The 25,821-nt window shown below is 42.5% G+C and overlaps 1 long non-coding RNA gene across 6 annotated transcripts in view; it reads right to left on the reverse strand.

Moving 5' to 3' along the window:
* LOC106490235 (uncharacterized) overlaps positions 1-25,821 on the reverse strand; it is a 260,943-nt gene that overhangs the window by 216,404 nt on the left and 18,718 nt on the right. For 3 of the 6 annotated variants that reach the window (XR_010886282.1, XR_010886280.1, XR_010886277.1), the window contains exons 3-4: positions 9,371-9,450; positions 6,889-7,168 (exon numbers count right to left, since the gene is read on the reverse strand). This is a non-coding gene — a long non-coding RNA (uncharacterized lncRNA). Of the gene's footprint in view, positions 1-6,888; positions 7,169-9,370; positions 9,451-9,920; positions 10,230-15,346; positions 15,379-25,821 lie in introns of those variants that run through there. The other 3 variants (XR_010886279.1, XR_010886278.1, XR_010886281.1) reach the window with 3 other exon arrangements.

Below are 25,821 nucleotides of genomic sequence, written 5' to 3' on the forward strand. Positions count from 1 at the left end.
GAGAAAAATACCGTAACCCGCAAATGATACTGTTCCAGTTTGAGGTCTGAAATCCTGTTTGCTAAATTTCAGCCTGGAGTGATCTTTTTTACAGCTGACTTTTGAAAACCTCAGACATGAGATTTCACAATGGAAATGCTGACATGATTCCTACTGGTCAGCTCACTCATTCAGCTTCATTTGATGAAATTTTGCTATTAGGACTTAGTTGTTGTGATGAGGAACCTCAAGAGGTTCAAAGGTTTACTCCAGCTCAGAGAGCTCTCCTAGAAGTCTGCCAGACAGGCTAAATAGGACTGCAACTTCAAGAGTCTGCAAAATAAGGAAAAGAAGGTCTCATCTGGGCTCAGCTGAAATCCAGAGCAAGTATAATTTTGAAAGCTATCCAAAATTTTTCAACACATTACAAAAATGGTTTCTGCTTGAATTTTTAGCAAGAGTTACAGCAATCTGAAGATTTACTCAATATTACATTTCAGTATCTGGTACTTTCTAGGGGAAGGGTAGCCATGCTGTCACTCCTGAACCATATACAGCTTTTGTCAGCGGTTTGAGCGCAGCTTCTGCTCTGGGTTAGACAACATGTGACACAGCAGCTCTGTGCTGGGCCCAGGGATAGCGCAGGAACCCTGGTGGGGAAGGAGGCACGAGTCAGCAACGGCTGCAAGGCTCATGACACTAGATGACTCCAAAACCTAGCTTTTTGCCTAGCCAGGCCTGTTCTGTGATGCAGCACTGCCACTGTCATACCTAACTGCGAACCAAGCTGAATGCCAGAGCTTCCACTTAGGGCATGTGATGTATGGCTGGCAATATGACTTCAGCATGAAGCTCAGTGAGCCCAGGCTGAATGTTCTTGTTCCCGATTCTGCATGGTGAGAGGACTCAGAGCCAATGCCGGTTTTGCACGCACACTTGAAAGAAAAAGATGTTACAGGTGATTGCCAAGAGAGCTCTAACGATGTGCCACTTCCAGGGTGGCAGAGGGAGGCTGCATTTTCTCGTGATACTGCACAACATCCAGAATAAGGTCCGCAAACAAAGACTCTACAATCAGCTGGAGAGCATCTCCTCCTTCAGACTACTATGGCTAATGCAACTTCTTCCTGGAGATAACTTCTTCACAAGTTATGGAGACTTCCTGGCTCAAGGACATGAGTCAGTCTTGCATTCCTCCCCTTAAAATCACCCTCTTTATTTTCTTCCTTACTGATTTAGAGCAATTAAACAAAAAAAAAATCAGATTATTGAAACAGTTATTTATTTGCCTTTAAAAAGTTTAACCAGATTTGATGATCTGAATAAGAGTATTTGGATAAGTTTCAAATTCCACAGGGTACACAACTACATTCTGCTTATCATGATTCCCATTTGCCACTGCATATGGTTATTCTCATTCTCTGAATGCTATTGTGTGTTCATCTCTGCTGAGAAGTGTCCACTGTGCTCCACACCAGACAAGACTGGGAAAAAGGGGTGCAGGCAAGTGAAACTGTTTTTGCGCCTGGGTGGATACTGCGTAACATGCTTTCTGCAAGGGGCTTTACAAGTGCTTTCAATGAACGATGTCATTAAAAGGAGTGAGAAATGGTCTTGTTATTTTTGAGGGAGAAAGACATAATTTACCTAATACAAACAAAGAGGAGTTCTGTTTGGAAAAGGTTTGCGCTGCATCTTCAGACAAGTACTGCTACTCTTGGATTAAACTGCAACCATGGCAGAATGAAATGCAATTGTACAAAAACCTTCGTAGATGCACAAACAGCCATGTAGTGCTACAGGAGGCAATTTTTTCCTCCTGGGAGGTACCAAAGCAATGACCCTGCCTATTGCTAGAGAAAAGGATTGCATCTATTAAGGTACAAATTTTTGGAGAGGATATAGTAATTTTTTCATGTCCCCAAGGCCTTTCCAGTACATTCGGTGCGCAGGTGCCCTGGTTGCTTTCCAGCTACAATAACTGCCTTCCATTTCCTCCAGTTCCCTTGCAACATCAAACTGGGTGAAGCACTCGATACTTCCCGCCCTGAGCAATTTTGCAGTGTGTCTGCGCACTGTTATGCAGTCGCTATGCCTCAGTGACAGATGAAGAGATCTCTGTGCACTCTGTATGGCACTTAGATCAAAGCTGCTGCATAAATGTAAGCTCCTTATAAAAAGTGGGGAAAAAATATTCGTAAGAACTGTACAGGTAGAAACTCCACAGACTCCAGTTACTTTTTTCCATCCTAAAGGGACGACACATTTCAAGGTTCTTCACATCATTTTATCAGGCTCAAGTTTCACTCTAAAACTTAATGAAGTGCAGTGAAACACAACCAACAGAAAAGAAATACAAATTAGTGTTGAAAACACAATGCAGTTTCTGTTCAAGAGGCTGAGCTGAAAAACAAAGGGTTGGGGGAGAATATCAGAGGCTGTGGTTAAAAAGGGGGGGGGGAGGGGGACTTTAACAAGACACGAGCTAAAGTAAAAAAAACTATTTTGTAAAATGTAAGAGGAGAAGGAGGGGAGGGGCAAGGTACGCGAGCTAGTGACAAGAAGGCAGAAGCTGGAGCTGGGCCATCCCTAGCACAACTTGGGCTCAGAGAGCCCAGACCTTAGCAACATCAAGCAAACAGGTAGGATGAGAGCAGCTCAATCCAAAGACCCAAACTAAATCCAGCATCACGTCAGCTGCTCAGAGGAAGCTATCTTGGTGCTGGGGCACAAGTGCTGACTCTACCCACGGCAGCGTTAGCATTTTCCGCAGCAGCCACGCTGCTGCCCTTCTTGCTGTAGAAGGTAGCGACAAAGAGGCTTCTTGGGGCGTGCTTGCCCTGTCCCGCAAAGCAGAGACGGGGATCTCCAAGCTCATGTCGACCTGAGCTGAGGCACCCCCCCACAGAGGCACAGCCTCTCTTTTTCTGCGTCACACACCAGCACGCACAGCACTAACACAGCCGGCTCACGCGTCTCTGCTCTGCTCTGCTCTGCTCTCCTCAGAGCTTCCTGGGCTGGGGAGACATTTCCATGGAACCAGTCCAAAGATCCCAGCTTGGGCAGGGCTCAAAATAAAATAAAATACAATAAAATAAAAATAAAAATCGTAGAAGTCGCAAAGAAAAATCAGTGACAGAGCCAAGGCCTACCGGATCTTAGTCCTTCCCCTGTCTTAGCCAGAAAGCATGCATAGCCTCAGAATATAATGCGACAGCTCGCCTGCATCTCAGCCCCACTAGCGATGGCTTTCTAAACTTGGCCAGGTTTGGATTAAGTCTCCCATTTGAAAAAAAAAAAAAGAAAAGAAAAAAAAAAGCTGGATATTTATTAGCAGGTCCCAACATACTCAAACTGCACTAAAATATTTTACACAAGTTTCTTTCCCCTCCCTTGATTCAAATAAGATTTCCTAATCCAAAAGTGTGCTTTCAAACTGCGCCCTCCCCCCCAGATTCAACCGTGGCATCTCATTTTGCTACACATCTGCACAACTCCCCGTCACAGGCTATTGGCACTCCCAAAGTAACGTCACCTGAAGTGCCAGCCTCCAGAAACAGCAGGGACAAATCCCAGGCTCTTCTCAGCAAACTCTGCCAGCAGCCTGATCTCTCCGAATGGCTTACAAGGAAGAGACCAAAAATGCATAAATATGTACTATGCTGGGGACTGGGTTTGGCCAGATCACGCCTCCTTGGAGGTTAGACTAAATGAGCTATTAATTCCTTTATAGCTGTAAAATGTAGGAATCAAATGCACTGCATCTTCACAGCACTTGAGAAAAACCAAGCCTCTCTAGAAGAAACAAATCCCACTGTCACAATTAGATGCCATCTCATCCTGCCTCCATCATAGCCCATGACGAAACCCTACTTATTCCGCTGTGGCTGAAATAACGCTCACGAGCAAAGCAGAAAAAAGAGGCAAGAGAAGGAGGCCAGGGAGTTTTACAATGGTGGGAGCCTACAGCAATTTCACAGGTGACAGCAAACAATTTTTAGAGGAGGTCTTTGCTCCAGGTCTGCATGCTGGGGAGTATCCCACAAGTACGCTTCAACAAGGCCTTGAAGCATCATAGCCGGCCTGAAAGACATTCATCCTCCCCTCCCCTCAGTCACACCTTCTTGTCTGTTTTTTGAAGAGCCAAAGCATCAGTTGTGGACATGTGTCAAAGGTCTTTCGCATCTCTGTAATTCTGAGACCAACAGACCTGAATGGTGACTCCCCGCTTTCGTTCTGTGCTGTCGACAGAAGTAACGGCACACCTGAAAAACAGCTGCATTACACAACATAGACACTCCGGCAAGCAAAAGGTCTCCTGGAAAACATGCATCTATCGCAGTCGCAGCTTTTGCACCTTAACTTCCTGTAAGTGAGGGGGGAGGGTACTGACCACCAGTTCCTGCACTCAAATGCACAGTTATAGTATAAATCCCTTTCTTGCCAAATTGTGCATTTTAAGCAAAAGGCTAGTTTCAATTCACAAGAAGAAAGAAAAGCAGTCAGACTAATTTTATTAGCAGAGGCCTTTTTGACATAATTTTATGCTTCTATAGTAGATAGAAACACACAGAAAAACCCTGGAAATTCAGCAAAGAAGAAAGAAAACATTTTTGGACTGCAGCAGAACGTATAAAACCAGCCAAGTCAAAAACAGAGAAATTTAAAAGTGGAAACGCAGACCAAATCTTCGGTAGAATTAACACTGAAAGCTGCTGGAAAGCAACAGTCAGACTTATTTTGAGTTTAGAGTCTAATTATTTTCATATAGACTTTGCATATTGGGTTGTTTGTTTTTTTTTAATTTCTGCTTCAAAAATAATTGTTCCACTTCCACAACATTACAGCTTTACACAGCAGGTTTTATACTGCCTCCTTACATGTTTGGGTTTTTTTGTGCTCTACTGATCCTTTGTAGTTTATAGCATGATTTTTTTCCCCTTAAAAGCTATTTAAAAAGAAATAAATACCATAAAATTAGAAGGAACAGGACTCCATAATAAACTAATTTTAGACTGAGAATAGGAGTTGGAGGGCCAATACCCTGCTCTGTTACAGAGCTGTAAGCCTGCAGTATATCCAATGATTCCAAGTTACTCGGTATAAAGGCGAACAGAAGTGTCTACTGCTCTCACAAACAAATTGCCGTCACTAAGCGAAGAAAGAATGGAGGCACATTACTTTACAAACGAAACAAATTTGTTATCTGCTTCCCAACAACCTCAGAAATAAACCACTGAAGAACCCCCCTCGCCATGCCCCATATCCAGACCTATGCATAACGTAGCTGAGATTTAATTTCTCCAGGCTGATGACCAATCACTCTCCCGTCCCGTTTTATTCAGGCACAAATGAGTTGCTGGTTCGTATGAGTGTATTTTAATATTAACCAAAGCTGAAAACTGATATGATAATTGCAGAAGAAGATTTGCAGCTCTTATTTTATATTTCTTTAAAAAAGGGAGGAGGGAAGGGAAGGAGACACTGGAGAAAGGTACAAATAGGAAAGTCGAACATCGTCAGTTTAAATGCATGAACACAACGCTTTGTGCACTTGCCAGACAGACACATACCTATAGATACAAGCTTGTGTGGAATATGACCACAAGTTCGGATCTACGGGTTTGTGGCAACAGGCATTGATCTCTTCTGTTATTTGTTAATCTTTTAAATTATTTTTTTAAAAGGAAAACCATTTCTGCAAATGAGAGAGCTGTTAGTAAGCAGCAGCCGTCATTCTCCTCAGCATGTTAAAACCCCCTCTTTTTTAGGGGGCGAGGGGGAAGACAGAGGGGAAGAGTTGCTTATCGACTTTGCTATAACATTAGCTGTTACAACAGTTTGTTTCACTCCCAAAAATCAGCAAAATAAAACAAATAATAAAATAAAATAAAGTGAGAGATCTGTGCTTCTTTCTCATAGCTACTTAGCTGGATGGAATTACTGGCGATTACACAATTCTATGGACACACAATTAATGGACAACAGGGTATATCCATAACAGTGTAACAAATTATCAAACAGGAAAGATTTTCTCTGTATGCACAGTCGCAATACATAGGCATACCCCCACCCCACAAAAGTCGTTTTGTTTCCATTCTGGCAGCCCAGTTAAAAAGAGACAGAGGAAACAACTATGTAAGAGTTGTTTTAACTTTCAGAGAAGTCATTATTGGTCTAGGATGTTATTTTAATTCTGTTTTTTAAAGAAAAGAAAAATCAACTGTGAGGAAAAATCCTTTCACTTCACTAGCCACCCTAGAAACCCCTCCTAAACTCCAAATCTCTCCTGCATCTGACTGCATTTCTACCTAAAATGACAAACAAAACTGCTTTAGGGTTTTCTAACAAGTCTTCAAAAATAGTTGTGGAGCAAACTTCCCCAAAGTTTCCAAGTTTTTTTTCCCTGCGTAACTAACATTAATGTAATTTTATTGGGTGGGCAACTGGTGAGAAATTAGGCCAAAAGGTAGTCTGGCTGTAAGCTCCAAATAGAATTTGCGAACAAAATTAGAGAAATGAGCTGTTGCCTAAAGGGTCAAAAAATCTACACTTTCTACCTCTTCTCTTTCTTCAGAAGGTAAACTAAATCAATGCAAGCTAATATTATTCATTATACAATGAAACAGCCCACACTTGGAAAATAGTTTTGCTATATGGATGGTCTTAAGAATTTCCCTCACTTCTTGTGCAGTTTCTTACAATCAAATACTTCAACCTTTCCACCCTGGTAAATACACAATTAAAATTAATTATAATTTTCCTTTATTGGAATTACTGCTTGGGTCCGATTACCAGAAACTCCTGTTGCATTCAGCAATAGAGATGTTAAACTTTGGTCATCTTTCCAAAGATTATCTAAACTGACTGTCTAAATTTAGATTCGTATGCTTTTACTTAGATACCTACCTTAAAAGTATCCAGCTTTTCCAAAGTTTTCAGCACCCAAAATTTCCATCCAAATCATACCAAGAGGAGGAGTTTCAGGGGTTCAGCATCTTTGAAAAAATCAGGCCAACTAATGTAGGAGCCTAAACACAATTCAGGAGCACCCGGAATTCAAAGACTTCTGGCCCTGCAAAGTGTGTGCGGTGGCCAAGGAAACGGGTGGGAGAGCATGTGGTCCTGGACGCAGAACAGAGCCATATCATGCACACAAACGTGTTCTGTGCACTTCTTCAGGATTGAACTGCAAACAGAATATAGCAAATCTTATCCTACCAGAAACACAACCCATGCCCTCTGCCACAAAGCTGATTTACTTCAGGGAACCTAAGATGAAAATTCAAATTATCTTTTGGCCCTTCCAAGCTTCTAGCCTAACAGGCGCATTAGGAGTTAGTAACATTGCTTGCTGCTGCATGTACCAGTACTTCTTGCAATGGCAAGGAATATTCCCATTACATTTTTGTATGTCACTTATACTGTGATACAGTACTGCATAACTGAGAACATTTTCTTTATGATGATATGAATTTTGACCCTAATATTCTTTACAGAAATGTACACATGTGAAGTTATGTTAACTGCATGTCTGTCTCTGCTGGCAGAGAAATATCTTATTTTTTTATATGAGATAGGAAAGTAATGACCTCAGAGAAGTGCACAATAGTATATGGAAGTTAGATTCTTACTAGGTTTTCCTAATTCTAAAACTTTATTTTCCCGTAATAGCTCACAACATCATTTTCTAATTGCTGGGACAGTTCAAGTCCTTGAAGGAAATGGAGATGTAACATTTGGGTGGCCTGTACATACCTCCTTGCGGTAGGACACGTGGCCTCAGTTCGTGGTTTGAAGGGAAGTTGCAGGCACACAATACACATAAGCAACTGATCTTCATTACTGAATTATCATCTCAGCTCTTTTCAGACACAGCACTAAGCCAGATCTTCCAAGAGCCCATCATATGTTTGTAACAGCAGATGATAGGTGTTGACCCATAAAGAAAATACGCCCTTTACTTCCCTAAATGAGCGAACTCTGCTGTAATTCTGGCCTACCATCTCCTATTCTCCTGCTACCTGATTGGCTTTTACAAAAAAATGTAAAAAATTTAAAAAATAAAAAATAAAAAAAAGGTGTAATGGGTTTTAGGCTCCACTGCCATAACTGCAGTTGTTAAAAAAGGAAAAAGAGAGAAGAGGGGAAAGAAGTAATAGCTGTCCCTAAAAAAGCAACTATGCATGTCAAAGCAACACTGTTTATCACTCAGACAAGTCCCCACAATAAATCTGATGGACCACTTCTGCACTCCTGTGAGCTCCAGAGAAAGGCAGCTTGGTGCCACAGAGATTCCATTTAGTGGCACCTATATGCTGTAAATGACATGTGTCCAGGAACCGATCTATTCCTATTCAGACATTTTGCAAAACCGACTCATCATGGACAATTTTTGACACAGTGAACTGACAGAGACAGCAGCAAATGAACAGGATTTTGTTTTTTGAGAGATATGGGTTTGGGGTTTTTTTGGAACAGACACTGCTTTTTTTTTAAAGAATGGTTTTCGCATATCAAATATATTCAGGGAGATTGAGAGAGCCACAGATTATCCAAGATTTGGGTTTTGAAACATTTCCCCACATTGATTAATCATACAGCTATTGTATCTTTTGAAATACTGATAAACATACACACAGTGGCAGAAAATCTATGGTAGGCAAACAAATCAATCATCTTCACAGTGTATTTGCCTAGAATGTTAAGATTACAAATAAAAAGCTTCAACCTGTACATTAAAGATTGTGTTATTTATATTAAGGATTCTGTTATCCTTATATTAAGGACACATGGCTTCACTATTAATTTTATAATATGCCAGTGATCATAACATCAACAAGGTTTTGGTTCTAGAACCTAGGACACCAAAAGTAGCAATATACCTTTCTTTAATATTAATTCAATGTAAGACTGGCATTTTCTAGATTTATAGCCAAAGGAATACAGAAGGAAACATGTAGAAATCAAGTCTCTAAAGACATAACATTGGTTTTGGTCTGCGGGTGGTATTCTTGCAAACCACAAAGCATAAATGCCCTGTCCAGGAAAATCGATCATTACAGAAAGCATTGTGTGCCTGAGTAAAAAGCTGTTTGCAGCCATTTCATACTTCAGCCATGAAAATGAGACAAATAAGAAACACGACCGCTAAATAATTCCTATCCTCTTCCTCTATCCCTTCCCCCCAGTTTTAATTCCAACCTATTTAGGCCTTTAAATATATAAATATATATATATATATTTTTTTTACTATATATATACACACATACACACATGCTATCTTAGGTTGAAAAACCTCTATCAGTAGATTGCTGTACTTCACATAATTTAAAGAAATGGTAAGGAAAAAGACAACACTAAATGGAGAATCTAAGAGAAACCATATTACCTCAGTAGCAGCACTTTACAAGATTTCTTATCGAATGTGCGCTGCCATATTGCTAGGCCCAACTCTTCAAGAAACGTACCCTGGAAGACAAAATATTATGGATATTTTCATGGCAAATTTTCAAGAAATGGATTCTACCTTTACATACCCAGAGGCTACAGTTTTAGAAGCAAAAAGAACAGACGAGGTCCTAAGAGAGAAATTGCTCCCCCCCGATACACCACTTCGGTGTTTTTGTTTTTTTTTGGGGGGGGGGGAATGATTATTTTCCATGTTACACCTTGGATCAATCCACTCCTGCCCTCCCCCACACAATGAGTTAAATCTCAGGAAATAAAACATTTCTTGTAACACAAACATTTAAGAAGTTTGCCAATTCTATTACCACCAAAGCGACTAAGAAAAATAAAGCAATGTGGAGGTTGAAACAGCAAATGCATTCCTGGTCAGTTAGTTACACGCATCAACTTCTTAAACTGATTAGTTATCATATATAGATCCTTATCCAATTAAAGTTTGATAAAACAGAATCAAATAGGAGGATCGTTACCTGCTTTTGAGAAGGTTCACCAAGCAAGCATTTTAAGCTTTTTGACTCTTTTAACACTGATACAAGGAATAATTATTTCTCTCTGCCGATGCGATTGTTAAAAGAAGAGAAACCCCGGATTGTGGTGGCTTCGTGGATGCTATTCTTTTTGCACCACAGCAGGATTCTTGGCTGCCAGTCCAAGCTGCTTTCACTTGCCAAGTTTTAAGATGCCGGTTTTGCCTTTCATTTTATTGTTCCTTTCGCAACGTTAAAGACCGACTTAAAAAACCATGCACAGCTGCTATCGAGGAGGGGGGGGAATTATTTGAATTTTGCACAAGAATGGAGATGAGGAAGGAGCGCGCTGTGATGTAACCACAACGACACCCACAGAAATATTCCCAATATTGGGGGGGACGGACTCGCGCTCAGAAGCCCGGCATTTTCCAACAACACAGTCGGGATCTAGTGAAAGAGCAGGAAATAATAAAAACGTCCACATCTATGATCAGCCCCAGTCACATCGGAGGTGGCGGTTGATACTTCTCTCCCCCCTTCCCACCCCGCTCCTATTTTTTAAATCCCCCTTCTGCTGCTTAAGACTGCCCTTTCTCCTCGAGGACTTCCTCGCGGTGGTGCGGGAAAGCGGAGCTTGGGGGCCAGCCTAACAAAAGCATTCCCCCCACGCGGACCGCCATCCCCACCCTCACGCTGCTCGCCTCCGATAGGAGTTCAGCCGTGCCCAAACGTCCCGGCCTTTTCTTGACGCAACGCCGCTGTGAAGAGCCTCGGCAAAAGCGCCCTTCAAAATTCAACACCGGGCTGCAAAGTTTTTCACCAAAAGCATTCGCCTATTGTCAGCAAGTGAGGTTGGGTTTTTTTTATTTGTTTTTCTTTTTTTAAGGAGGTAGTGCAAAAAGGAAGACGGGAATCAATTTAAAAATCCCCCACTTGCATGTATTTTTTGATTTATTTTATTTTACTTGATGTAGCCACAAAAATACTGGGACCGGTAGCAAAGCTCAAACGCACTTAAATGAACAAGCAACAACAACAAAAAGTTGTTTGTGATCCTTTTCAGACTTCAGCTAGTCATAAAAGGGATTCAATGGATTATGCCGAATGTACACAATAAAGTAGAGAAGGATATAACCCTCCTGTCTCTGGGAACACACTCAGATGCAAGCACAGCCCGTCTGTACCACTACTTCTCGATACAGATGTTGGAGGGACACATACTACGTATCTGTGTAAAGAAAATTCTCACTCTCGGACGCTGTTCCCCGAGTTACCGACGCAGACCTACACACACAAAAAATGCACGCAGGACAGGCAGAACGGCCGAGGATGACTCTTTTTCGCAGTACCTAGGTGACTGCTTATATAGTCTGCGAGTGAGAAAATGGAAGCTAACTGTTTCAAACATACAATAATCGAGGGTGAAAACAGCTCTGACACCAGCTGTTATATGTGCAGAGGTTTACGGCTGACTTTACAGCAGAACTAACTGCAACTAGCGGAAGATGAATACACCCCCATATATTCGTATTTTGAGAGAAAAAGAGACAGACTACAGACGACTTAAAGTTTCTATGAAAACCAACAGTTTTAAACAAAAGCAGAATGAATTAATATGGGGAAAAGAAAAACAGAAGCTTTGTTCTAAAGTGGAAGCATAAGATGTGAAATTTCAAAATCAGATGGCTTGGTCTGTGATTTCTTTCATTTAAATGAATTGATCTGTTGCTAAACTGAGGCTCTTGTGCCAAGAAACTTTTAACTCTTTCGGCTCAAAACTCGCAATGTTTTGCTGTTTTCTTTCCCCTTCCAAGTATACTACAATTAAATTAGAAAGCATAAAATCAAAACAAAGGGGGAAATAAAACCCAAAAGCATAAAAAAAAAAAAAAAACGGGGATTAAACCCACAAGCACATGCAGAACACAAAAGAGCCACGATATGGAGCGTATCGGTGCTTCGTTAGAACTTCTACTGTATAAACAACGTGATTCTTGTTCTTACAATGTTGCTAAAACTTGGAAAGGAGACAGAAAGGCCTTCAACCTTCACAATTCTACATACAGCAAGAACTCCGGGGCAAACCCAACAGAAACAGGGCTAGCAGCAAGAAAAACAACAGAATCCCTGACCTAATTCATTGCAAACGTTCACTTACCGAGAACGCCTTAAGCATTTCCAATAGAACCCCCTTTCCTACACATGTTCGCCTATACGAAAAAGAACAAAAAAGCAAACTGAAAAGCTCTCAAAAACAAACCCAAAGAAGCTGCTTTGGTAAAATTTGGGTGAGAGTTCCTAGTGCTTTTCCATTTTGTTTTGGATTTGTTTTGCCCACTAAAAAAAAAAAAAAGAATAAAAAAATTGAAAATAGACATGTCGTAATTAAAGATAATTCCAGGGGAAAAATATTTATGAGCAGAACAAAAAAAAAAATCATATCTATATATCTATATCTCCCACTTTCCAGTTCTGCTGCAGTTCCCCCTAAACTGCTGCTGCTTGCTCCAATCTGCTGCCTGCTTAACAACGGAATGACAGGCAACATCTGTTTGTATAGAAGCCAAGATCAAGCCTTCAAAAATTTTTTGGCTTAGTTTCTTTTTCTTTTTTCCTACCCCCCTTCCCCCGGAAAGCTTTAAAAAAATAGAAGTAAAAGAAAAAGTAAAAGCGCACAGCAAGATTTTGAAAGCGTCTCAAGTGAGGCAGCAACTATTTTCCCTTGAGTTATTTCAAGGTACAGTACTTGGAGGATAATTCTTTCCTCTCTCTCCACCTGCCGTCACCTCCTCCCCTATCCTTCCCACCCCTCACCCTCTCTCCTGCCCCATGCTATTAATAAAGTAACACACAAACTCCAAAAAAAAAAAAAAACCCAACAACGTACCTTGATCACTAAAAGGCCACTCCCTCCTATGGGAGGGAGGGGGTTCTTCAGTAGACAACTAAAAAAGATTGAACGGGGAGGGGAATAACGGGACGGTTCAGGGGACAGTCTTGCTACAGTCCTCCTCCCCTCTTTTTTTCATTTTTAGAGGCTATAAAATATATGGTGCATGTTTTCAAAATAAAAGAAATTTGCTTGAAATAAATAAATATAGGACAAAAAAAAAATCAGCCCAGATCCAAATACAATTCAAATGACTAACAATGTCAGTCTACTGCCAATTCTGTGGCAAATCGGGAGAAAGCACAATAATTCCACATGCTGAGATGTGAACAACTGGAAAGAAACCAACTCTCGAGAAGTCACAATGAAAACTATTGCGGTGCCCCCACCCCCAGCCCCACTGCCACCCCTTTCCGAGTCTCCCCTGCGCCCTCCTCCCTCAAGGAAAAAAAAAAAATTAACCCACTAATTTAACAAAAGGAAAAGGAGAAGAAAAAAAAACAAGACCAACAACTGAAGCTATTTAAAAACTCGGGGAATGTTTTATTCACTGGTGATTTGGGACAAGGCTCCTGCACACACACACCCCCCCACACACACACGGAAAAAAAAAAAAAAATTCAGACAAGTTGCTAAGGAGACTTGTGTAAACTCAGCATACAGGCACATTTCTGGCCTTTCCCCCTATATTCCATCTCGCATTCTGATCACGCACCACTGCGGCACGATTGCACCAATGCACTGCATTAATCTTGGCCTTAAACGGGCTGACTGGCAAAGCAAACTGTGTGTATATATCATCTTTCAAACTTAACAAGTTAAAGGGAGAGAGGGTGGCGGTGGGTGGGGAGGGCTGCGGGGGGGCGGGAACCTTCGTTCTGAATATAAAATATAGGAGCCGAGCTTAGTAAGGGAATTTTAAAGAGGAAGTGTTATGCAGGCATATATATAAAGCTGCAAGCCTCCCTAAGCTTTCCGAACGTCTCTCTCGCTCCTCTCTCTCCCACTTCTTCTAACAAAATCCCACATCCCCTGGCAGATGTCTGAAACCCTGCCAGATCTGACAATGTCGGACCCGCGCGCTGCCACCAGACATTCGGGACCACAAAGTAGCTCATTCTCCCAGCACAGTGGGGTCATATATACATATTAAACAACCATTTTCTCAGTCTCTCATGTGCGTGTTCCTAAACCACACAGTTAAGAGAAAATTTTTTCGCCTTCCACTTTTAGGAAGGGAAGAGAGTCACGCACAGCGTGAGCCGTTGGGGAACGGTTCACGGAAGGCGCCGTTCGCCGCACAGCCCAGCCCGTTCCCCAGCAACTGACAATGCACCAGCCCTGGGCTGCGACACAGGGAAACGTGGGTTTTTCTGTTCCTTGTTATTTGGGTGTAGTAGATACACCCCTTTTCTTTAAGCCCTGCTTTGCCCGTTTTTTAAGCCCTTGCCCTGCTTAACTCTGACATTCTCAAACCCTCTCGCACAGAGGGACAGCTCAGTACAATCGTTCACACCTGCCTTTCGCTTTTTTTGTTCACCGGGTTTCACCAGAGGAGGATTTCAACCCCCATGCGAGGGGTCTAGTCATGGACAAGTTCAACAGCCTCACGTACAGGCAAAGCCCAGCTTCAGGGGCTACCCTTTGCAGAGTGTTACCCCCCTTTCAGGTCAGACTGAGGGCTTTTACTAAAGGTAGCTGGGGAGCCCAAACTTCCCTAATGAGCATCAGCTTCACTTCGTACCTGTGCCAGCGCAAGCCAGAGGGAGGCGAGCTCATTCGCTCCGTCTCAGAGGGCTTCCCTGCCGGAGCTCAGGACGGGGCTGTGCCTCCCTTTCAGCACAATCAGCATCGCTGGATGCTGCCATCCCTCCCAGGAAAAGTGTCGCCAGGCCCGCGGTGGGCACACGGGCTCAAACGCTCATTCCCTGTCCAAGCGCTTGCTGTCCACCCAGAGGACTCGGCCCCTGCGCTTCGGCAGCAGGTGAGGTGCTCAACAGCCATACACCCCACACGCTTTGTCTCACCTGCAACGTTCAACGCAAATGGCCAACTGTGACTAATGCTCTTGACAGGGCAAAAAGGAGGGACAAAACAGAATTCAGAAGGAAAAGTCTAGTAGGACTCCAAGTATCACGGGCAGAAAGGAGAGGCTGGCCATCAAGAACAACTCTACTGGCATCTTCCACTTAACCTGACGATAGTCTCACTCATGAGAGTATTATCACGGCACCTGGTGGGGCCAATTCTGGCAGCATACTTTCCTTTGAGCCAGTGTGAGGGCTTTGCTAATAAAGGAGAAAATTATCAAGTTCTAATCACTAAATTTGGGCTTCAAAGCAAGTCAATCTGTGGCACTACCTGCAAGTCAGAGAATGAAAGGCATATTTAAAGAAATGCCTCTGTGTGGGTTAGTGATTAGCTCCGGGGGCTATGGATTCACTGCACTTTCTGAAAATTGGAGGTGTCTAGAATTCCCTACTCATTCCTAATTTCTCATCAACAGATGTGCAGGAAGGTGGACTATTTGACTCACCTGGCTGCTCAACTTTGTTTGGGAAGAACCACCTGAAACAAAAATACCAAATGAATGAATTAAAACTATTCACTTAAGAGAAAGGTTTGTTTATTTTCCCTAACATCTAAGCAAAAAATAAGAAACTTAATAAAAGTATCATCCAGCTTTCTTCTCTGACCTCCTACTGTTCTCCCCAGTTACACACACAGAGTAAACATTTCCCTTTCCCCCAGGTCGCTCACTTCCCTTGTGCAGACAGACGCTCCAAGCACAACAGTGCATAGCTGGAGCACACGCCTGGAGGACACCAGAGTTTAGGGCCAGATGTTTACAAATGGCTGAAGTGGGCTTTAAGATGTTATTGCCCTTTAACAGCTTGTGAAGGAGGTATCACTACCGCTAGAGCGGAGCCAGGAGAAGGGATCACATCAGAACTTCCCATAGGTGTCAATGCCAAAATCATTCATTTTAATTCAAAACCTGCAAAGGAGATGGCATTAACTTAACTAGACATTGCACTGAAGTGGATCAGGGAGTGCTCACACACTCCTTTTCCCTTGGTGAGCTGTAGCATGGAGAGCTGCCTGCAGACATCAAGACCTTCAACCAGTCCAGTTAAGCTAGGAAGAGGGTATCTTCCTTTGCCTCTAGTGAGCTGTCTATAGTTCACCTTTGAAAACCTTATCCCACAAAGCAGATACAACCAGCTCTGCTGAAGCTGAGTCTTTCATCACTGAGGTAGCTGAACTGAGTCCCAAGCAGTCCTGTCTAGAAGAATACACTTAATATTGGGCACAGATCCTGAGCACACTGCACCCACAAGGCTTCTGTCAGAACTGTACTGAGCAGAGAGAAGACAAACATGCATGTATAACCCAGACACAACTGCAAAGCATGTTTTCCAAGGCATACAGAAACCTAAGGGCTCAACAGCTTTTAAATAAACCATCAGGCCCAGTAAGAGAGGGTATCTGCAAGGCAGGAATACGGACAGAAAATGGAAGAGAACTGAGGCAAGGCAGAAGAGAGAAATATGCTAGAACCAGTGCAGCCCATGCTTTCCTAGTTCTGAGTCTTATGGTTTTCAGAGGGATTTCTAGTGCAGAGGTTGACTAACTGGGGCCATATTTTTGTTTTGGTTGCAAATTGGAAGACACTATTTTTATTCCCAGGTCCCCCAAAGCATCTGTTTCTCTCTAGCTATTTAAGACTTCCTTTTTTAAGACCTAGTTAGAGGTATATCATTATTTTTAAATGTTACTCTTTGCAGTCACACTCGCATTTTATCATCATTACATGTGTCATTAGCTGCGTGTTTGAACTGTGTAATTTGAAGATGAGGGGATAAAATCCTTGCAGGGGGTCTAAGAGTTACCTCCCCCTGAGCAAATATTTTGGGATAATACCTACCATTTGGTACAAGCTAGTGCATTCCCCAGGCAAGGAAAAGCAATCCTTTTACAGGTCACGGTTTAAAGTCATCCAGAGATAGAAGACTGTTTGGAAGCATTCACAGAGCAGGCTAAATCCCCAGCAGAGAAGAGAAAAACCCCACTTGTTCCTAGCATGTTAGTCAAGTCACAATCATCTAGAAAAATCAGTACAAATATTATTTGTCTCTCAGTGGAAACACTGTATCTGCAGCAAGTTCTGTGCTTCCTAAAGAGTAAAAGATGAGGATGTATCAAACTATTTCACGGTTGGACAGTAAGACAGAAGACAGTATGACTTATTTAATGAGTTACATGGAGTCACAATTACAACAGGCCTGACAGTAGTAGTTTTGGACCAGTTAAGGGTGGGTATAATGTGACATGAATACAGCTCAGGTCATTTAATTTAGCAAGTCTCGTTTTGCTGTTTGCTGTAACTGATCTACACTGCTACTACTAATGGCTATGGGGATTTTTTATTGCCTCATCACCATTGTGCCGTAGTGACAGGCAAATAAATGAGATCTACTCAGATCTCCTGCTATAGCAGGCAAAACACACCCTTGTCACGTGATGCAGCAGGTAGATCATCAGGTTCCCAGAGACCGTGAAGCATCAGCAGCATAATGCTACCACAACACAGGGGGAGCAACAAATGATCCTAGAGACCAAGACAAGGAAAGGCAATTTTAGATAGAATAACAATGTCTTACTGAGAGGCAGAAAAACTTTGCAGTTTGTAGGAGAGCATCCTAGGCTGTACAATGCACCCAAGAATTTGCAATTTTGCTTTCAGTATCAAGGTGCCATACCATGCCAAATGAAAGCTTTCTTAAAAAAACAGTATGTGGAGGGATACTTTGGACAATAATCTTCATTAGGAAGATGCCCTTGGTAACATCAGGAGGCGTGCAGGGTGCTCAGACCACAGTGAGCACGTGTGCAGCTCGCCCAGGCTACAGAGCCTCACCCAGAGCTGCCACTGCCTGCCACGCACCCCCAGGGGAGAACATATGCACACGCCTATACATTCTTTCTGCATTACTCCATGGAAGCTTCATTCCTTTGGCCACCGACTCACAGAGCTCCAAATAAAGCAGCCCTCCAAGAAGTGGTGCAAAGACAGAGAGCTTGACTTGCATCTCACTAGATTTGAAAGTCAGATATGAATTATGAGACAGACATTTCTTTAAATTATGCTGTCATGTTCTTATGTCTCCAAACTTTCAACCAAGAAACCCTACACCCCAAAACAGGGTCACTGAATTTCCACATTATTCTAGATACACAAAGCTGCAAGTAGCTATAAATTAGTTCAGTATGAAATACATATTTACACACCTTCTAATACAAGTCTCCAGCAACCATCTTTCCCTCTTCCCTTCGCTTCTAACACCAAGCTGGCAAAGGTCCATATCAGGTAGCAGGGAGTTACACGTGGGCCCCAACCAAGTCCTCTCAGTCAGATTGCAACTGTCATTTGCTAAGTCCTTCTCCAAAGAAACAGATCGCAATAATCAGAACTTCTGTATTTAAAACTTATTAAAATACGTAAGCTTATTAAAATACGTAAGCATACAAAATGGCCTCTTCTTGGCCATCCTTTGAGCATTGCTCAGGGACATTCCCTGGACATCCGACTGAACCCAGAGAAAAATGAATCCTACCTTCATTTGCCGGTAATGCTAACATCAACCATTCTGAACCACACTATCTCTCACTGTCATCAGGCTGAATAAATAACAATAATCATTGTGCCCGTCAAACTTGTCTGAGCTTTTATGCCTTTATTTTCAGATTTTTAAACTGTTTCTCTCCTATAACTGCATCTGCTAGAACACTATTTTAACTTGAAAATTAAGGTTTTCAGATAATAACATGAATCATGCATCAGGAGCTTTCACTGCTTCAAGTTCCCTACTGAAATCAGGAGAGCAGAGCACAATGTTTTACAAGCAGAGAATGGAAGCACAGAGAGAACAAGCAATTTTCAGAAGATGACAGAGGAAGTATATAACAGAGCCTGAAATTTATCTCACATCTCTTGGTTCTAGTCCAAATGTTTAAACCGCAAGATCATCCTTCAGGCCTAGGACACCAACAAAAAGCTTTAACTCTCATATCGTAAGAACCTGGGGCATTTTTCATAATTGTTTCGTACCAGAGGTGACCTCCAACTACACAGCCTAGGACAGGACCTGGTCTGATTGCCCAAGATTCAAGAGAAAGACAGAGTTTTGGGACCTGTCTTTTGGATGATAGCCCACAGTTTTTAATATCCGATTTGGATGCTCCACACCCCGGAAATGACATAGCGCTCCACATATTTCTGCTTTAGCTGTTCTATGCCAATTTGCTGGGACCTGAAAATGGTGAGAGATTTTTCAGACAAAGTATCTTACGGAGAACAGCTGTCCCCCCACCAGTCTTCCCTGCACAACTTCACAGGGGCAAAAAGAGGAAAGACTTTCACTTAAATTCTTTAGGAAAACCTTGTAAAACAGTGAGTAGAATTTCAAAGTAACTTGGAAAGAGACTCTTCAACCACAAACCAACAAGTATTCTTGGAGAAGATTTGTGGGGAGGAAGAAGGGAGAATTTCTACAGTCCAGAAGATTTCTTTTTAGTATGCATACAAATACAGCAACCCCATTCCCCTTCAACACAGAACTAACTGGAAAATGAAGTGAAATGTGTTGATTATCACAGCAAGATTGATGGCTAGGGAGGGAAGGGAGGAGGGGGAAGAGACATGTCTCTACATGTTCAAAACCAAAGCAAGGAGGGTTAAAATGAAGCAGATGTATATCTGAAAGCTGCCACTCTTATTTGGGAGAGAGGGGAAAAACCCTCATGGTCCCTTGTCCATCTCTCCTTGGGCCTGAGACTACAGGAAGAGAAAGGACAGGTGAAACAAATGAGGTCACAGCCTAGCACATGTCACGGAGCCACTTAAGGTGGGGAAGAAAAGGACTTAGCCTCTTTCTGTTTCAAACAACTCAGAAAGAAATTGTTCCACCGCTTAGGCTTTTTGGCTGCGTGTCCCCTTAGAACAGAATGCAGTGAGTGTTTTATCTGATCTCCATTTTCTAAATCTAGGTCACCTCAATCTGTGGCTGCACTGCTAGTGATACGTCTATGATTCGCCACGTCACCCAGCCCCGGCTTGGAGTAAGTCAGCAGTAACTTAGGAAATGCTGAAAGGCTGGCAGTGTCTAATTACTAAATGGAGGGGGGCACAACTGTCTGTGCTCCTTGTAACCTGGTCCCTGCAGAGGCACTGAAGGAAAGGGATCACCCATCTCCGGGTGATGGGCCGCTTAGAGAACAGCCTTTGGGGCCACAATTCACTTCTGCTGCTGCTGGACACATCAACAGGAGAACACATCATTCATTACAGCTGCTAACATGCTGTTCCAGTACGGCTGCAAAACTTGCCTCTGGTAACAGCAAACAGAGAGAGAACAGAGTGGTTCATACACCATTGTCAAACTTTCTGGAAATAGCTCTATGTCTTTCTTCAGAGTCACTTACAGGTCTGAGACTAGTGAAAGTGAAGTCCAAAACTAGCCCTTGAAGTTCAAGTATTGTCATATTCCCCCTTTTCTTGCTTGTGTGGGATTGCCCCTTAGAAAAGGCTTTAAGGATGAACACCTAGAAGGTGGTTTCATCTGTTACAGCAATGTCTCTTGCTACAAACTGGAAGAGGGAGAAGTGCTTCAGACCTGCTTTAGATTAGGAAGAGACAGGAGAAATAAAAAGAGCATCTGACAACAAAATAAAACTATTTTGGTCACTGCCATTTCCCTTATTCTAAATGAAGCAATTGTGGGCTACGTTTGTTTTGCATTCATAATTAGCAGACAGAACAGATGGCAAAGGCGTCACTTAAAGCCACACGTCCGACAAAATAACCCAGGCTGCCAGTGCAATTTTTCACTGGGAACAAGGAATACTTTCCCCTCTTCTTCCCATTGAAACGTATCCCAAAGAAATGAGGCCAGCAAATGTTTGCATCAAGTAGGGGATTCACCGCAAAAAGGAATCCATTGTGTTTTGGAGTGTGTTGATTACTGGCTGAGTGAGGAAGAAAAGGGCAATAGCAAATGGATTGCTAAGAGAACAAAAAATAGGAATGGAAACTAGTAATACATTGCCAGCAATGTAACAAGGGGCTCAAATAAACATATATTCTCTCCTCCCTTTAGTCTTGCGGTTCAGGCATAGGCTGGAACTCAGGACATCTGTATTCAATTTTTTAGACAGCTGAATATGAGACTCTTTATCACTGAAGGTTATCTGCTGTCCCACATCCTTACCTGATCCTTTGGATACTAAATGCACTTATCCTCTCAAGAGCCATCTCAGTTTAAGGGCATTGGAAAACTCGCTGACAAACAGGAGAAGGAAGGCACAAATGTGCCGCCCACTGTATGGGGACAGTCCGTAGCCATGGCTAGGAGACACTGTTTCACTAGTAATTTGGAGCAGGGCCAAGGAGCGGGGAATTCGTATGTGGCAATCCCATCTTACTTCCTCTGCCACAAGCACAGACAAGGAACGCGATATCCCAGAAACAAGTGCTACTAGCTGAAAAAATTAAAGCCCTGTTCCTTGGTCTCTTGGACAGCACTGTACTGCATTTGGTTTGTGACACCCAGAATACAGGTAGGTGAACATCTTAGAGGAAGAGCTTCTCTGGGGAATTTTTCCTGACAGCCTGTCTTCTGTGACAAAGATAAGTCCCTTTGTTAAGTTCTTAACCTCCTACAAAGCCCCAACAATTTAATCGTGGTGAATACCCCTGCTTGTTGGAAAGGAAAAGGAAAGACAGATACTGATACTGTTTCATTCCTTTTATAGTCTTGTGAGGTCTTCTGACAGCCTTGCTGATGGGCTACAAGAGGATTTTGGCATACCGTTCTGTAAGTGCTATGGATAAGTTGTTCCTAGCACACATGACTGAACAGTATCTGGACACAGAATGATAATAATCACGAGCCACGCCTTTCTCACGCTGCAAATGTGCCAGTAATCGTGAGCCTCAGTAGATATTGAAGCCTAGAACCCTTCTCTCCAATACTGTGAACATGCTACTAATCAAGAGTCTTGACCAGCTACTGCAGCCACAACCCTCTTCTCTCTGACACTGCCAATGTGCTACTAACTGCGTGCCTCAATAGCTATTGTAGCATAGAACTTTCCTCTCCCTGCTACTGTAAATATGCTAATAATAATGAGCCTCAGTAATAGTCTAGCCTGCTCAGTTGATCCCTAGCAAAAGAGCACAGGCCAAGAGAAAGAGCACAGATCTCTAGGAAAGCACATAGACCTAAAGAAAAAGCATAGGTCCCCTAGAAAAGAGCACAGGCCTAGAGAAAAAGTATATATCTCTAGGAAAGCACATAGACCTAGAGAGTAAGTGTATGCTCCTAGGAAAGAGCATAGACCTAGGAAAAAAAGCATGCATCTCTAGGAAAAAGCATAGACCACCTCCTCCCTCTGTTTAAAGACCCTTCCAAAAACAGGAAAGCCTCCTTGCGGCAGAATATATTGACTAAGCCCCACCTGTCACCCAGGTGTCCCCATTAAGAGAGGGATGGGATGGACAGGCTGCCTTAGCCCTCACCTTTCAGCAAGGCTCAGGTTATCGCAATGCTCTGAGGAAGCAGAGCCCTTAGCAATTCTCCCTCAGGGCTTTCCTTCCTTGATTAACCCCCTTCCTACCTCCAAGAAGCATGGTTCAATCCACCATGAGTTACAAACACAGCCAAATAATATCACCAGAGAGGCACTGGTATTCATGCAACAGGACTGATGCCCACTAACAGAGATGTTTCTTCCTGCAAAGCAGCACAGTAACTTTCCTGGGCAATCTCAGTGGAAAATCTCTCCCAGGCACTGCTGCCCCACTCACCCTCTACTAGCATAGGAAAGGGCTCAAAAGTTTCAGCCAACTCCCCAATATTTTCATATACAGTATTCAAATCATTCAACTTTAAACAGAGAAAGCACAGCTATGGTATTTTATGAGTGAAAGCACTTAATGCAAAGCAGCTATATTAATGCAAGATACAGCTAATTCATCTTCCTAAACAAGATAGTTTTTTGGACTTTTTGGACACCTTGTTCCCTATTTCCACTCTATACTGGAGTTTTGTTTTTTTTTTACTTCTTTCTGCAGTTATCTCAACATTCATAAGTAAAGAGTGGTCTGCAAAAAACAGGCTCCTACAAAACATCAGTGGGGCTTCCCTTCAGCTTCCACCTCAAATGACATTTGCTTTTTGTTACTTCCACCAGCCCCAGAGAAGGCCACAAAACCTCCCTGCTTTCGCTACCTGCTCAGCCATCCAAGAAAAGGACCCTTGTGCTAAGCCATCAGGACACACAGCCCAGAGGCATGGCTTAATACCCTCCAAATTTAGAGCTGGGCATTTGTTCAAATACAGTGACTGGCATAACTTTAAACATCCAGGAACGGTTCTAAATATGGGCACTGCCCCACAACTGCTCCTAAGGCTGTTTTGCATCTCCTGGGAATTCCCTTTAAATATGTAACTGAGAGAATTGCTGCTACCAGTATACTTGCCTCCCTGTTTCCATGGCTTGCAGAGAGGCCTGTGGAAACTACAGGAGCTACAACTTTCCCAGGTAAAATTCCCACTGTGGCAATTCTGCCCCAATGATCTCAGTCTCAGCCCACAAAATGACCCAGATTCCTTATACGGAAACCTGGGGGACTGAGGTGCCCAAGAGAGTGCATCTCAAAATCTCAGTCTCAAACCTTAGCCAGCCGGTATCTTTCCATGCACATCCAGCTCAGGCTACTGCACAAAATGCAATGGCCATGACCAATCCGATGCAAAGCCCTGAATGTAGATCAAACCATCCTCCATTTTTGCAGAGGACCAGAGGGGAAAGCACTTACTGGGGATACAGGGGAGAAGAGTGCATCACTGCTCTGGGGCTCTCCAGAACTTAGAGGTTACTGCCTTAACCAGCTGGGTGCCAGCTGTTTTATAGTGTCAGGACTCACTGTGCATGCTGCTAAAACTGTGCCCCTGCACAGAAAAAGAAGGAAAGATTCAGTCACTGAGAGACAGAGCAGAGCCCCCTGGTGTGCTACCTACGACGTTCGCCTAGGGAAGGGGCAAACCTGGGTTCTGCTCCCTGCTTCAAGGAGTACATACGCATTCTGCATTAAATAGTCATTGATAAAACGCACAAAGTGTCCTCAAAGCAATGATCTCAATATAAACAGTCATTGAAATAAAATGATTCACTAGTCAAATAGCTAGTTCAAATAGCAAGTTCAAGAAGTGCCTAGGTGAATACCTGCTTTGAGACCTTGCTTCAGTCAATATTTATTTATTCATGCAAAGTGGAACAGTGCTAAGAGAATGTCTCATAGGTTGGAGTTCAGCACACATTCCTGAAGGGTGGGTGCAGGTTCAAATTTCCTAAAGGTAGAGGAGATAATCAAACCTGGGTGTCCCATATCTGAGGTGACTGCACTAACTCCTGAGACACTTGATGAAAAGATGATACCATGACTGCTTGCTGCTGCCTACTTCTCCTCCTTCAGCTAATCAAATCCAGTCTTTCAAGCTGTGCAATTTGCCTTGCAAAAGCTCAAGCTAAATTGGAGCATATTATGTTAAACATGAGGAAAAAACGGCGTTGGGGTAAGAATTTCACTTTTGGGGAAAAAATAAAAGGATTTTTCTTCCTTAACCTTCTGACTTTACCACTGACCTCCCCTCCTCTCTCCCCATTAAGAACAGCCCATTATTCGCAAAATCCAGGAACATATTAATCCCACTGAGGTCAAGGGTAGTTATAAAACTTCTGAAAAATAGGTACACTTTTAATCTAGGTGCCAAATTCAACAGATCAACGGTGTCAAAATATTCATGCATAGGGCTTACAAAAAGCAAGAGGCATTTGGACCCAGAATTCAACAGCAGCAGAACAAAGCCAGTATGCTTATTATATACACATGCACACACGCGTTATTCATCAGTTCGCAAGCCATATTATCATGCTATCTACATCCATATGTGTTATTCACTATGTTATACAGTAGGCATATGTGCATTCAATATTTAATCTGCAATAGCACTTGGGGACATCAATTAGACATGTGTTACATCTTTTAGAACATACATAAGTAAGGAAATAGAAGGAGATGAATCTCAGTGCAAAGAGGTGAATTTCCAATCTCCAGTGACCAAGTCCTTTACAAATGGGCTGACTGGATCAATTCACCTTAATGAACAGTGCTCATATACGTCTTAAGCACTGGCTATTACATGGTGCCCTACCATTTTGTCATGGTGCGAATTTTACCTGGTGTGTATAATAAGGCACCAACTCTACTTTCACATCCATAGCATTAATTTTAGTCCATAGGTGAGATTCTCAGAAGTGCCATAAAGTATGCAGTTACCTCATTCCTAGTGTCTAATCATAATTTCAAGAGAATGAGGTAACCATTCTCACCACCAATACATTTATTATCGTTGTTCAATCCAATTTTCTTCCTTTCTCTTCATTTATTCAATTAAACTTATTCACATCTATGGCCAAATATTAATGCCATGTATTTATGGCACTTTGAATAATGATCCCCTCAGTGGGAAGCCGCTCTGAACTCCCTCTTGAACTCCAAAGCACCTGCTGGAAAGATACTAACTTGAGATGAGATGCCTGCAGCCAGTTCCCACTCATGAAAGAAAGGATGTGTACTAGGACCACCAGTGCAAAGGCTCTTGGTAGCTTTTGCAGAGATGCATCACGCACCTTAGTGACATGGGCCAGGAAAGCAGAAAGTCTCCCAGGCTTGCTTTTTCAAAAGGTCCTTCTCAGCTTGGGCAGCTAGGTTGAGATGCCTTAAGAAGGCCTTTATTTTTATTTTTATTTATTTATTTTTTATAGGAACAGTTCTCACAGCTTCTTGAAAATCAAGCCATTACCGACTTTTGCATTTCTGAGTATGTCAAAAAGCCTAAGAACTGCATATTACCAGTCACTTTTGATAATGAGACTCTGATCTTG

The sequence above is a fragment of the Apteryx mantelli genome, chromosome 23, assembly GCF_036417845.1.
Source record: "Apteryx mantelli isolate bAptMan1 chromosome 23, bAptMan1.hap1, whole genome shotgun sequence".
Lineage (NCBI taxonomy): Eukaryota > Metazoa > Chordata > Aves > Apterygiformes > Apterygidae > Apteryx > Apteryx mantelli.